We start from the raw sequence: 16,624 nt of genomic DNA, 5'->3' as shown, positions 1-16,624 counted from the left end.
GTATGTCTCCAGGCTGTAACTCAAGAACGGCAATAGCTAGAGAGTTTAAATTTTCACAGATTATGTATATCTGCGGGGCTAAAATGGTCGATTTGAAGAATCATGATATGAATCATAACATGATTCATTTTTCTAAAATCGCAAAATGCAACTCTGCTTGCAATTCATTTCTGTATTTTTGTACTGATTTGACATTTGTCAGTTTGACAGTTTTGACAATTCATTTGCTGAATTGATTGAGAGGAATTGCTAAATGTGACCATTTTAGCCCCACTGTTGTCGCTATAACATCAAATACTAAAAACAAAATAAAATAAATATATAAGGATTCCCATACAACGTGATTTTTTGGCCTTTTTTGCTCTATATCAATAATGGCAACAGACAGGTACTTAAATTTTCCACAAAATCCTTAGTTATATGTGTACTTTAATATTTAATAATAAAATTAAAATAAAATAAAAATGTAAGGGGGCTCCCATACAAAAACACAATTTTTGGTCTAATTTTGCTCTATACCTACTGGTACGGAACCCTCATTGCGCGAGTCCAACTCGTACTTGGCCGATTAGTCAACCGTAGTGATGGCAAAAATTAGTAATAATTGTTCTTGTGTTGATGACATTCACGCTTAATAATTGACATCTAATTAGTAATTTATTGTTACTTTTTTTGCATTACAATAATATAATAAAATATGATATTAAATAATAATTATTAAGTATCATGTATGACTTATTTTTATGACATTATTATGGTAAAATATTCTGTTGTAATTGGTAATAATTGGTGACGTTAATGTAATTTGTATAATAGGTTTTGTGATAATAATTTAACGAATATAATATGTATTATTTTATATTACAACGATTTTGATTTTGGTTGTAAAATTTTAGTTACCCACTTCATGCACTCATATCTTTAATTTATAAAGCTGATATAAGCCTGTAAGTGTTTCACTCGTAGGAAGCCACTTCAAACGTCTGCAGTTGATAGTTAAGTTGAGTGCAGTTATACTCGATGTTGGTTTAAATTGAGTTTTACAATTCTTTTGCGAGTTGCAATTTATCATGAGTGGTGATATAAATAGTCGGCCAAGTGCGAGTCGGACTCGCGCACAAAGGGTTCCGTACTATTATAGAGCAAAATTGGCCAATAGTTGTGTTATTTTTATGGGAGCCCCTTTAAATATGCAGACATACAGACGGACAGACAACGAAGTCTTAGTAATAGGGTCCCGTTTTTACCCTTTGGGTACGGAACCCTAAAAATACGTTTGGCACTCGGGGACTGCCGCGGTAAAGCTATTTAATTTTGTAGCAACTTATGCAATTATAATTCGCATACGTCTAGTCGCACGCACACAGACACTGAGCCAAAGTCTGGCAACACCGTTGTGCCGATCAGAGTGAGAGTGTTAGGTGTTTTTCGTTACGTAATTTCTTGATTCGGTCGCCGTACTCCGAGCCCGCGATAAAAGTTACGCAATAGTTTAAAACTGACATAGCAACACGATGATTTGAAACCGTGGCTATTCTTCTGTGGATTCGAACGTAAAAGTATAATAAAACAGTGATTCTGTGTTGATGCGCAGATAATGTTGGAAACAGCATCATTAAAATCTGGTGCATATGCAATTTCATAACGAATTCCCAACGCTGTGTCTGCGGATGCGTCAAATGTATCAAAGTACACAACTTTTATTATTATTCCGTTACATTTGTGTATAATATTTGCAATGTAACTACTTATATTTTTATAGTATTTGATGATAATTTTACATTATTAATGTCTACAAAATGTTACCTGCAACCTAATTTTTTTTTAATGAATGAATGAAAATACTTTATTGCACCAAAACAAACATGTAACAACAACAAAAGTACAAAAGGCGGCCTTATCGCTACAAGCGATTTCTTCCAGACTTTTTTTTATATCCCGGAGGGTAATTTTTTTAGGATAAAAACTATATTTTGTAATTTGTTCATACTCCTTTGAAGAGTGCAAACACACATCACATTTTGGTATTAGATTGAAATAATATTATATTGCTTGCAACTTTGAAGAGTTCCTTAATAACAAGATAACAACAGCTATCCTATGGAAGAATCTTAATTCAACGCCCACCCATCCAAATCAGTTTATTATTATTGAAGGAAAGAGATAGCCTAACAGATTTTTCTTTAGCAAGTATTCCTTATTTACTCTGTTTTTTTTAATTTTTTTTTTAAATGAAATAAGGGGGCAAACGAGCAAACGGGACACCTGTTGGGAAGCAACTTCCGTCGCCCATGGACACTCGCAGCATCAGAAGAGAGGTGCGTTGCCGGCCTTTTAAGAGGGAATAGGGTAATAGGGATGGGAAGGGGAGGGTAGGGAAGGGAATAGGGTAGGGGATTGGGCCTCCGGTAAACTCACTCACTCGGCGATACACAGCGCGAGCGCTGTTTCACGCCGGTTTTCTGTGAGAACGTGGTATTTCTCCGGTCGAGCCGGCCCATTCGTGCCGAAGCATGGCTCTCCCACGTCTAATTTTTTCGGGTTTACTGCATTTCACCAGATACTGTTGACAAAATAATTCAAAGAAAACTGACGAGTTTTTCCTCAACAATAATTTCCTTAGTGCGAATGAATTGACGTCATGTCGCATGCGAGACAAAGCACTAGGTAGGTAAATGTAGGTATAGAGAGTACAGACGAGACCTCGAGTACCCTCATTGTCAACCAACCAGTACTTTAGTGTGGGGTCCAAGTGGACATTTTAATAAACTAGCTAAAAGCCCGAGCTTTGTGAGGGCTCGCGTCGTCACACCTTGACTGACTATTAATAACAATCACACACAATATAAATAAAAATAATATGTTAAAGCACAAATCAATAGGCGTGATAGTTTTTCCGTAAAGTGTACCACAAAATGTTCAGGTTGTGGGATATACTAGCGTTCGCTTTGCTTCCTAATCAAAGTTGGTTTTATCCGCCAATATTATGCAAATTAGAGTTGTTGTGGTTAAATAAAACTATGATACATGATAAATACTAATCTGTCTTATTATTCGGTATTCTATATTTTATTCGCTGTGTAAATATTTTTCTTAGCAAGGGTGATAGGGAAAAGGGAAAGGTGTACGGCATAAAATTATGAACTTATTTAGCGTAATGTGCAAAAATTAATTGTGGATCAATTTTTATGATATCTTTGGACTTTATTACAGAAAAATTTCGGTCGTGTTTTTGTCTTTACGGCGACGATTTAGTATTTCCACGGTTTTTTTTTTAATGAAATAAGGGGCAAACGAGCAAACGGGTCAACTAATGGAAAGCAACTTCCGTCGCCCATGGACACTCGCAGCATCAGAAGAGCTGCAGGTGCGTTGCCGGCCTATTAAGAGGGAATAGGGTAATAGGGGAGGGTAGGGATGGGAAGGGAAGGGAATAGGGGAGGATAGGGAAGGGAATTGGGCCTTCGGTAAACTCACTCATTCGGCGAAACACAGCGCAAGCGCTGTTTCACGCCGGTTTTCTGTGAGAACGTGGTATTTCTCCGGTCGAGCCGGCCCATTCGTGCCAAAGCATGGCTCTCCCACGTATATCCCTAGATATTCGTGATTTTTTGGTATTGTATGTTTTGACGTATCAGAGCAAAATGCAAATCTGTATCAGTGGTGAGCGCGTTGGTAGCTCAAGCCGGGGGTTCGAATCCCGCCGACGGAACAAAAAGTTTTCAATGTTCCCGGGCCTGGATGTGTATTAAATATGTGTATGATATAATAAAAATCTTAAATATATGTATAGTATAAAAGTATTAAATATATTTCCGTCGTCTGGTACCTGTAACACAAGTCCTTTCTAGGTACTTAGCACGGGGCCAGACTGACGTGGTGTGAAGCGTCCATAGATATTATTTATTTATTTATAAGTTGTATGAATTATGGTTAAATCATTTTTGAACGTTAAACAGTTTAATGAAGTTATTGAAAGTATGGTTTACATTGTAAAGCGTAATAGTTTTAAAGTAATCCTCAACGTTTTCTTCGAAAATGTTTTAGAACTAAATTAATTAATCAGATTAAACCTTAATCAAATCAATTAGGTTACAATTAATTATCTTTTTAGAATTTTATTTTATTAGAGTTTAAAATAAAAATCTAAAAAGATAGTTACAATTAATTATCTTTTTAGAATTTTATTTTATTATATTTAATTAGAGTTTTGGTGATTCTTAGCTAGGTGTCATTATATTAGGACCATATTGTGCTACCTAGATGACATCTGCATGTATATTGTAACGAGATGATGCACAAAATTCGATTATCGCGCGGGAACCGTACATTTTTTCCGGGATAAAAAGTATTGTATGATCTTTCACAGGATTCAAAGTATTGCCGTACAAAACATCAGTAATATTGGTTCACTGGTTTGGGCGTGAATCATGGATCATAACACTTGACTAATATCGATTTAAGGCCGTATACAACGAGGATTAGTGAAATTTCGTGTTTTTATTTTCGCCAGAACTCTGACCAGAAGTAATTATAAGCATTCAAACATTTTCTGTAGGTTTTTTACCTTGGTAAGGATATCAAGGTTAGGCTCAGCTTAAAATTTTGATTTATATACATTTACCACCATAAAAATGTGTGTTAAAAATAATACTTTAAATTTTTTATTTTTTCTGGAATTCAGCAAAAACAAAGACAGAAAAAACCATGACCAGGAAAAATCATGCAATCAATTTACGTAGGTCTAGGCTCTGACTTTACATTTAACATTGATGACATTATAACAATTTCGCATCACTCGCTATAGCTTGTCGCCTAGTCCTGTTTCAGTACTGAGAAGATCTTCAAACTTGTTCGAAGTTACGGTGATTATTATAATGATACGGTTTGTACTAACTACAGTTTATTTCAACAGCTAATAATGCAAATGATGTGTATATACAAGTTATGTTTTAGGATCTGATTCGCGCTTAAACTACTGAACCATTTTAAGTTAAAATTTGGAGATATTTAAAATATATTCGTATCACATAATATCGTTGTTAGGACCCTAGCACACGTGTCGACGTGTGCTAAGGCCTACGAATAATAAAAACTAAGGAAAAGTAACTCCGTCAAAAACATGTTCTACAATAATTATACTTGTCAAAAATGTGTACCTACCTAAGTATACATTTTCAATACATTTGCAATATTTAGGTGGCCTTCAGCGCGGCGGTATCAGGCTGACGTTACATGACAGTTCGAAAGGAACCAAATTTTAAACGATAATGGGAGTTACGTTTCCATAGTTTTTATTATTCGTAGGCTAGGGCCCTTACTTATATGTGATACGAATATATTATTTTTACCGAAAATCGTTTCTGTAGCGATACATCCATCTCGCGATTGCATTTGCAACGCGCGATGGTAGCGGTCCAAACGCGTGTCATAGCGAAGCAAACGCGCGACTATAGCTATGAAAACGCGTCGCCGTGTTGAGTGACCGTATGTACCAGTTTTTGCCAAGATGCAACGATTTAGACCTGTAGCCCTAGCACGGCCACCAGTAGAAATGCGAAAGTATAAACAAACTGTGGACATAAAGTAAAGGTGCCGTTCCGATCTTTACCGCGGCCAATCGCGACCGACAAAAATTCAATTAAAATGTCACTTTATGATAGACTATAGTGTATGTCATAGAGTAGGATATTATTTGAATTTTTAGGACTATAGTCTGTCATAAAGTGGCATTTTAATTGAATTTTTGGGAACGAAAAAGATCGGAACGCTACCTTAAGTTTATCTCCACAGTTTGTCCATACTTTCGCATTTCTACTGGTGGCCGTGCTAGGGCTACTGCTGGATGAACTTTTCTTATTTGTATTCGCGGGAAATGCAAATGCGGAAAACTAACTTTTCACATTGTTATTCATATAAAATATCAAGTATTGTTAATATTTTACTAGAGATAATAAATTCTCGGTGCATGGTGTAAAAAATGAACTAGAGATTTGGTAATGCCGCTTAACAAATTTTCACTTTAAGAATGGTTGGGTATTAACACTTTTTTCTTTAACCTTATTTTTATTAAAATACTAGACGACCCGGCTAACTTTGTATCACTTCCCTCCTAATTCCTGGACTTCCACGAATATTTCAAGAAGAGGAGTCCACACCGCCCTTTTTTCCATACGAACGTTGTCCCCTGTTTTCTCTCTGGATAATGCTAGTAGAGTTATAATTTTTTTCCTGAATATCTATGGCCACTAAAACAATGTCCCTGTGTTTTCTTTTTTTTTCATAATTTAATTATTAAATATGATATGAACGTTCAAAAACCAATAAAAAAATGGCCAGATTTTCCACTGTGTTCAAACATCCAGAAAACAGATTTGGCTAGATTTTAGAAAAAAAAAACATAGGAACACAGCTCAAGCCTTTCTTTAATCTTTAATGAAAAAAGTACTTAAATCGGTTAAGTTTTTGAGAAGGGATCAGGGGACAACGAATCGTTGATTTTCTGCAGTTGTCTCTATCGCGTTCTTCGGTATAGGCTTGAGGTAAGAGAGACAGCTATAGATATTACACGTACTTTTTTTTTCATTTCTCTAGCCCCTGGTGTATCCTCTTAAGCCGCGAAATTTTGCGAGACTAACAGGCATTCTGGTCTAAAAATAAATAAATGCGCGGCCAGAACTAAGAATATTTCCAGGTTAATTATACCTTAAACTAATTCTATGAATTTAACACTGTTAATATACGTTTTTAAGTAGTTATTTAAGTTTCCGTACGTAGGTAACTCATAATAATAATAAATAATACCTAATATAAAAAAATGCAGTTACAGGGTTAAGTTCATGATATATTTTTTTAAAGTTCTTAATATGGCCTAGCTATTTTATATAATCCTAGGTCTGGCCACGCAGCTTTTTTTCTAGACCAACATTGTATGGAAATTACCTGATTTCCTTTGAAAATTAGTTTTTATTTCTAGAGATATTTTAATATTTTTTTATTGCTTCCCCGTTATCTAATTTATTTTCTGGCGAAAACAACATTTCGTTTTGTAAATACTTGGCACAAACAACCCCGTAATTGGGGGTCTGTGTACGAATCGCTAATCAACTATTTAGGGTGGTTTATCATCAGAGTACCTTCTAACTTTATTATACTTTGTTATATTATGAAGAGGAAATGTACTTGTTTGAGTATATGCGGTTTATAGCGTATTCGATTTTGATAGAATTTTATATAGAAGCTCAACAGAGTACAGACAAGTTGGTATCCTTATTAGGGAGATCACCTTTTTTTTTTATGAAATAAGGGGGGCAAACGAGCAAACGGGTCACCTGATGGAAAGCAACTTCCATCGCCCATGGACACTCGCAGCATCAGAAGAGCTGCAAGTGCGTTGCCGACATTTTAAGAGGGAATAGGGTAATAGGGGAGGGTAGGGAAGGGAAGGGAAGGGAATAGTTGAGGGTAGGGAAGGGAATAGGGTTAGGGAATCGGGCCTCCGGTAAACTCACTCACTCGGCGAAACACAGCGCAAGCGCTGTTTCACGCCGGTTTTCTGTGAGAACGTGGTATTTATCCGGTCGAGCCGGCCCATTCGTGCCGAAGCATGGCTCTCCCACGTATAACGTGGGAGAGCCATGCTTCGTGGCTTCGTGACCTTATGGGTCCTATGACAGACTTTTTTTCGTGAGAAAACATACGGTTCTAAGGAATTAAATTTTGCTTACACTTTTAACCGTGCTTTCCCGAGACTCAAACTATCTATCTCCATACCAAATTTTGTCTAAAGGCCAATCCACACGTACCACAACCACACGCCAACCACACGACAACCACAACCACACCACTTAGTAGGGCGTATATTTCGTATTGTAAATGAATTGGACTATTCACACGTACCACATTTTGCAGTCGTTGTTGACCACAGGTGTGATACCGACCACATCGCAACCACAAGCGAACAAGTGGTCGACCACATCGCAACCACAACGTTGCATCGTGGCATTTTGTCTTTGCGACGTGGTGTGATTATGGTACGTGTGGGTTGGCCCTAAATAGATTTTGAGATTAAATCGTGAGGTGAACAGACAGACAGACACACTTTCCAATTAATAATATTAGTTCGGAATATCCGTACTAATATTATAAATTAGAGAGGCTCTAGCTATTTAAGAGGAGTCCACACCGCCGTTTTTCCATACAAACGTTGTCCCCTGTTTCCTCCCTGGATAATGCCGGTAGAGTTATGATTTTTTTCCTGAATGTCTATGGCCACTATAAGCATATCCCTATGTTTTCTTTTTTTTCATAATTTTATTATTAAAAAAGATAAGATCATCCAAAAACCCAAAAACATGGCCAGATTTTCCTCTGTGTTCAAACACCCAGAAAACAAAACTGGCTAAAATATACAAAAAATAAAACATAGGAACCCAGCTCAAGCCTTGCTTTCATTCTTAATGAATAAAGTACTTAAATCGGTTAAGTTTTGGAGAAGGAATCAGTGGACAGCGAATCGAAGATTTTCTGTTCTTTTATTAGAACTTTGTCGTGTTGTCTTTATCGCGCTCTGCGGTGGGAGACTTGAGATTGCGTGAGACAGCAATACATTTTCAAATACCTATTTTCAATTTCTCTCGCCCTTGGTGTATCATCTTAAAAATATCTTTACACAGTAAACATACCTTAACCCAATTTCTTCTTTTTATGAAGGCTTTGAATGGCCGATAATATTGAATATAATTATTCTTGCTGTCATTTATAATCATTAATAAACTTGTTATTTGCGTTATGACTCGCTAATTATGTTAGACGGCTTAAGTAAGATCAATTCACACGTATCGCGGTACGCAATACTTTTTAAGTAAGACATTATTTTATGGTAATTAAATGAACTTTTGTTGCTACAAAAGAGGTTACATTTCATTCCGTTTCATTGAAAAATCTTGTATTTTGAACTGAACTATACAGCACCAAATGGAATACGCAAGAAAAAGTGTACCTATTTTTTGCGCAGTAAAAAAAAATAATTTTATTTGATAAGAACCCCAAACCGCGAGTATCAGGTCACAAAATAACAGTGTGAAGATACACTAAACCAAAACAATTGGTATAATTATTGGTTTGTTTGCATGAAATTTGATTCGGAATATTAATTTTCAAGCGTGAGTTGACCCCAGCTTTAGGGTTCCGTGCTACATAATGATGTAATCTGAGAAGGTTGCGCGGAAATCTGCGTTAGGGAGATCGCAGACGGCACGCCTTTTGTGTGATCGAATCTGCGGAGCACATACAATCTGCTTGGCCGCGTCATGCCGACTGTATGTGCGCCGCAGACTCGATCACACAAAAAGTGTGCCGTCTACGATCTCCCCTAAGGTGACGCCGCGTTAAGGCGGGGATTAATCTCAATCCAAAACGATAACCTTGCACACAACCAAAGACCAAGCGCATACGCATCGCAATAAGATTCATTTTAGCTTAGCAGAAAACTGTAGGTTCTCGGGCGGATCTTCTCTATTTTTCATGTTTTTTTTAAATATCTTTGGAAATAAACATTAAGAAACAAAATTGTTCGGTTAAGGGCATTTTAATATAGATTTACTAACAATTTATTCAAATAAAATGTATAATTATCCTAGTTAATACTTATATTTCGATGAAATAGATTTTTATCGGAGGTGAGTTTGTAAATTAATTACAGCCAAAGTATTACGTTTTATTAAAATGTTTATAGTTTAAGGTATTTTAAATATTGTGCTTAATATCTCATATTTTTTTAACACTTCTTTATTATATTGGAACTAGGTAAACCGGGAGTCACGGAATAACAAATTGGGGTTTATCCTCGCCTTAAAGTAAAAAACCGTGTTGGATATGTTTTAGATTTCTTGTTTTATATGAGAAGCCAGCCCGGCCTCTCATAGAAAACAAGAAATGGAACAGCAAGAAATGGAAAGGGCGTAAGCGACAAAATGGTTTTTGTCGAGGAATTTAAAACCATAAATACATTTCATTTAAGCAGCTATGTGCAAATTAAAGTGTATGCTTGAACCAATCTATGTATGTACAAATTTTGGAAGCTTAAATCACTCTCATCTGTTGGCAAAATAAGAATCCCTTTTTTTACAGAGGTCTTTTTGATTGATTATTCTGTGTTATAAAAGTTGACCAATCGTGTTATGCTATGGGTAATTCAAAGACAAAGACATGATGAATGAACTTTAATTTCTTAGCTTTAGTTATTGCTGAGAAAAATTATTGATACCGCTACAGCCAAATTATCAATGCGTTGCCTTAACAAATAAGTTAGTTTGTAAAGCTTATTTAAATATTATCAAATTCTACCTATCAAAAGAACATGAATATATTTTTTTACTTTACTCCATATAGCAAGAAACAATAATACCGCTAATTGAAAAATCATAATTTACTGTCGAGTTGCATCTATTACTTATCTATCAATAATATAATTTACAATTAAAAATATTTCTGCATTTTTTTCACGCTAGACGGCAGCACCAGCACAGACAGTAAGAAAAATGTTTTTTTTTACGTTTGACGATATAAGACGTGTGCAACACATTTGGTCGGATTATTTAGTGTATGTTTTGGTAGCGCCCCCTGTAGTAATATTCCGATTGACAATAAAAGTAGTGCTGTTAAGAGTATAATATTAACATACGCGTGCCTTATAAAATAACACACATGCGACATAGACCGACTCTCTCCATAGCTTCCCACTCTACTAACTACAGGCAAAATTCTTTCTTTATAAGGTCTATGTTTACCTTCAACCACTATTATAGCACTCATTCGGCGGATGGCTCCGCACTCGATCTTTTTACTTCTTCGCCGAATGTTTTTAGAAATACATTTTCTAGAGACTGGTTCTCAAAATAATTTGTTACTAGTTGTTAATCAGTTTAATTGAGTTTTGTTAAATGTCTTTATTTCCTCTTGTAACTATCCATATGCGAAAACAATGTAATTGTGTATCTTCTTGCTATGTATTTACTCATATTGTTACTTAATTACTGTTTTGTTTTCCAGTAAAATAAAATAAAATAAATAAAATAAAATTACTATATCGGAAATATCAGTACATATTTAGTAATTGCCAAAGGACCAAGTAAAATAACCCTTAACAACATTTAAACACACAGATCCAACCGACAAAGTGCAATAAATCCCTAAATGCGATTACATTTGCCTATTAGCATTCAGTAAAAGAAACAGCAGAATCAAAAGCACATTCAAAGCCGGCGTCTGTAAAATTTTACCTAACAAAGTATTTCAAACACATTTTAAAATTAAACGCAGGAACATTTCAGCCGTAGTTTCACCATACGTCAGTTTATGTGCGGACAATTTTTAATCTTATATTTTTATAACTGAGCATTTTTGTCAAATAATAAATGATATTATATAATGATGATAAATAATCGGCCAAGTGCGAGTCGCACTCGCGCACGATGGGTTCCATACCGTTATAATATAGGAAAAATAGGCCAAAATTATTTTTTTTGTATGAAAAGCCCCTTAATTTTTTATTTTGTTTAAATATTCTTATTAATAATTAAAGTAGACATTAACTATAGCTTTTATGTAAATTTCAAGTGACTAGCTGTTGTCATTATTGATTACGAGCAAAAAAGCCAAAAAATAACATTTTTATGGGATATAAATCTATATACTTATAATAAAATCGTAGAGGTAAAATTTTTGTACGTTGAAAATAAACTTGAAAAAATGAGTCAGGGGCATGTAAGACGAGTAGTAGAACACATTTTAACTGTTTTTGAATTTTTTGTTTATCTGTGTGTTTGTCTGTATGTCTGTTTGTCTGTTTGTACTGGCTAATCTCTGAATCCGCTGGACCGATTTCAATGAAATTTGGCATGATGATACCTTACATCCCTGGTCAAAATCTTAGATACTTTTTTAACCGACTTTCAAAAAAGGAGGAGTTAATGTTTACTTTGCTGTTTGTGGTCAGATTTTCAAAAATCTTTTTTTGTTGTATACATTGCCCAAATTTGATACCATATTTACAATAAAATCGGCCAAGTGCGAGCCGGGCTCGCGCACGAAGGGTTCCGTACCGTTATAGAGAAAAAATAGGCCAAAAGTTGTGTTTTTTTATATGAGTCCCCCTTAAATTTTAATTCTATTCTAATTTTATTATTCATTATTAAAGTACACATATAATTAAGAATTCTGTGAATTTCAACTGCCTGCCTGTTGTTATTATTGATATCGAGCAAAAAAGGCCAAAAAAAATCATGTTTGTTGCATGGGAGCCCCCCTTCAATATTTATTTTATTTTATTTTCAGTATTTTTTGTATATACATGTGTTATATACAATGTTTATTTTATTTTATTTTCAGTATTTTATTTTCAGTATATACACAATCTGTAAAAATTTCAGAACTCTATCTACAATGCTAGACAACCTACAGTGTAAATCTGATGTCGCATACTACGGTGATATCGTGGACAGCGCTATAAGAACTTAATCCGTGCCTTCAAGCGTTTTTGTCACAATAATTATTATTGGCAACAGTCCACAACAAATTCCAATATTAATTTAGCTATACCTACTGTGGCCCCCATCCCCTGTCCACGCCAAGCGGTCTTCAAAGAAAGGATTTTTCAAAACGATAAGTATCTGAGGTTCAAGTTTCCTGGGTCTTTAATGTAAATTAACAATTTCGTATGTAATAATCCAACTAAAATAGTCGTAGATGAGTGTTCAACTTTCTAAATCTCGATTTTAATAACATACATTCACGCGAACGAAGTTGCGGGCAACAGCTAGTATTAATATAAACACATATATTAAATATTAATATTAAATATTTATTTTATTTTCTCATCAAATACTAAAGTATTTGTTTTTATAGCGGCAACAGAAATACACAATCTGTGAACATATTTTCGGATGTCTAGCTATAGCGGTTATTGAGGTACAGCCTGGAGACAGACATACAGACGGACCGACATCAAAGTCTCAGTAATAGGGTCGGGACCCTATTATATATATAGGGTAAAAACGGGTTTTTACCCTTTGGGTACGGAACCCTAAAAACGGCCATTTACTATGACCATGTGTCCGCCACTGTGCTCGCGTAACGGCCTCATTGGACAAACAGCCTTATAGTAGACTTGTCCTAATTTCATCAGCACGTGTGGCCACCACGCTCGCACCTTCATTCCCCAAATACCTCTCACTTAATAGGAGTTTTTTCGCATTGGGATTAAAGTAACCCCGACGCGTCAGCGTAGTGTTGGTGTCGCAAACTCGGTATTAATAGGATTACATGAAACAAGTTTTATTCTTCTCGTTACTCATTGCGTGTGTTTTCTTCATTTTTTTACGGAACACAATATAACGATGTTCTTTTTGCAGGGTCGAGGTTTTTTAATTTTACTTGCTTTGTTCTTCGATTTTGAGTACGTGAATACTGAAGGGCTCCCCCTCCTGAAATCAAACTTTGGTTCCCTATTTTATTATAACTAGAGATTGCCCAATGGTCGAAATTAGACCTTAGTTTCAACGACATTAGGACTACTACCTATATTTTGTAAAAAATATTGACTTTATCATATTTTTTTCAACTCTTGTCTCTGGGACTCAGCTGATCTCAGATTGGCCATGTAAGCATTGTCGAATAGTAGATTCAATAAAAAAAAAAACTAGAATCCATTTTCAATTTGTCACCTTGTTGTCAGCAGACTTTAACCATAAATAAAAGAGTATAATTCGTATGTATAGGCTTGTCACTCAAAAATCTGTCATTTTTCCTAGTGTGTGTGTTGTAGTGTGTGTAATGTTTTATTTGTTAAAAGAATGTATGATAAAAGCATAATTTCAAAATAATATTAACTCGATGTACTCCTTCACCATGTAAACTATAACTGTGCACATTCACCTACGTTTCCCCGTTTTTCGTCAAAAGGGATATAAAGTTTTTGGCTCACGTATTAATATATTGAATATTTTTAAAATCCTCTTTTACTAGCTTTCTACGCTTTGTATGCGGTCTATTTTATAACTGTCTACTTTTCACTTCAATAACTATGACGAAAAGAAATAAAAAACCGACTTTAAACAGTATTTCCTTATCATAGAACCAGCTTTGAAATATCCTCTTTCCAACAAAAAAATAATTATCAAAATCGGCTTATAAACAACGAAGTTATAACAAATATAAAAAAGCTTATATGAATACGGTCGAATTGAGGAACCTCCGCCTTTTTTGACGTCGGTTCCAAACAGTAATCAGACTTCTACTATAACTAAACTAACTAGCGGTATAACGTCCGAAACTTCGATGAAACTAATTTCGGTATATTTAAATTATTTAAAGTTTCTCAAACTTTTCCAGCGGTAATTTTGTAATGTAAACTTTGACAGCTAAATGCGATGGACATGTAAAATCGCTTTGCCCGATGGCCGTTTTTGTTTAGATTAGTTCATACTTTTCATTCGTTTAGTTGTTATAAAAATATCTTGTTTTATTTGTTGCGGTGTTTTTTTTTGGTGTAAATTACGGGAAAGATTACCTTAAATAACGCAACATAATATACCTAAGGTCTGCTTGTATTTTTCTGGCTCATTAGGATAAGTCAGTTTTTTTTTCTTGAGGAAATGTGTTCACGCAGACGACAGTCTGAGGAGGGCTACTGGGGTATGTGGGACTCCCTGGGGGCGGAGGGCCGCGCCCGGGCTTACCCACTAAAGCCCCAATGGTGTTCCTGCTTTTCCGCTTGAGGCAGAGCCACGGATACGCGGAATAAACAACCCACGTGATACCCACGATCGAGGTGCTACGCCACTTGACAGACAAAGATCGCGGACCTTGAATACTTGAATAGTCTGCTGCTGTTGTTTGATTCGAATTAGCTCTGAAATAACTGGGCCAATTTTAGTCAAATTTGGCGCAGATATAGAGAAAACTACGAGAAAATCTCTTTCTGTTGTCGCGTGAAAATGCACGGATCCTGCAGGATTTTATTTGCGCTTAAAAACTCGCGAGCAAACTTAATCCATACTTCCAGAATTCCGTACCAATATTATAAACGCGAAAGAGTGTCTGTCTATCTATCTATCTGTCTGTATCTCTGTTACCTCTTCACGCACAAACCGCTGAAGCGATTTTGCTGGATATGAAGAATGAAGATACTTTGAGTCCCGAGAAATGACGATACTTTTTATACCGGAAAAATGTTCAGATCCTGCAGAAAAAAACAATTTTGGCGCAGCAAAGTTGTGGACGTCCACTATATAGTGCACTATATATTTTTTCGATGAAATTTTTCACTCCTTTCGCAAACGATTTCGTTACGCAGGTCGTGTTTGTCTGTAATTATACATATGACTTCCATTTGACCTCAATAACATACAACCACGCACGTATAACTCATTTTTATTTGGCGTGGGGTCCAGCCCCGTTTTTGCCCCCGTTAATGTAATAAACAGAATATGGCGCGAGCATAACAATACTTAATCCGAGAATCTATGGCAATAAATGAGGTTTCGTTATCTATATATTATATAAAACTCAAAGGTGACTGACTGACTGATTGACATAGTGATCTATCAACGCACAGCCCAAACCACTGGACGGATCGGGCTGAAATTTGGCATATAGGTAGATGTTATGACGTAGGCATCCGCTAAGAAAGGATTTTGATAAAATCCAACCCCAAAGGGATCAAATAGGGGATGAAAGTTTGTATATAATAATACTTCTTAACGCGAGCGAAGCCGCGGACAAAAGCTCGTTACAGTATATATCTATTATCTATGTGTTACCTTTTCACGCTTAAAAGGCTGAACTGATTTAGATGAAATTTGGCATAATACTTTCAGAGACGGGAATGGTTTATGATGCTGTAAAATGTACGGTTCCCGAGCGATAACGCACCGGGTTATGCCCTGGCAACATGCATTTATATCATCAGGAGGGCAATTTGAAGAGGATCGCATAAAAAAAATGAGGTGAAATAGTTTTCGGTACTCATGCGCTGACTCGTGCTAGTCTAATGTTATAACGTAGGCATCCGCTAAGAAAGGATTTTGATAAATTTCAACCCCAAGGGATTCGAATAGGGGATGAAAGTTTGTATATAATAATACTTCTTAACGCAAGCGAAGCCGCGGGCAAAAGCTTGTATTGAATAAGTTCGTATTCTTATTAATCCATAGGTACTAATATTATAAATGCGAAAATAACGTGTCTGTCTGTCTGCCTGTGTATCTGTTACCTCTTCACGCCCAAACCGCTGAACCGATTTTTATGAAATTTTGTACGGGGATACTTTGAGAACCGAGAAAGGACAAAGGATGCATTTTATCCCAGAAAAAATTACGGTTACGCCGCGATAAACGAATTTTGGCGCAACGGAGTTGCGGGCGTCATGTCATCTAGTAATTTCTTATATGAGAGTGGCAGTGGATATTATTATTTTATTTTAAAGTGAATATTGTGTACTTTTGAATGCGTAAAAAATGTTGGACTCGCCTCTTGTACAACCGCACAATATACGTAGTAATGGAGAGTAAAAAAAATATATACCCTTCTCTTTCTACTAATTTTGATCAGTAAAGGCGAAAAT

This window comes from Aricia agestis, chromosome 16, assembly GCF_905147365.1.
Source record: "Aricia agestis chromosome 16, ilAriAges1.1, whole genome shotgun sequence".
Classification (NCBI taxonomy): domain Eukaryota; kingdom Metazoa; phylum Arthropoda; class Insecta; order Lepidoptera; family Lycaenidae; genus Aricia; species Aricia agestis.
The sequence above is the reverse complement of the archived record's forward strand: the minus strand, read 5'-3'. Positions refer to the sequence as shown.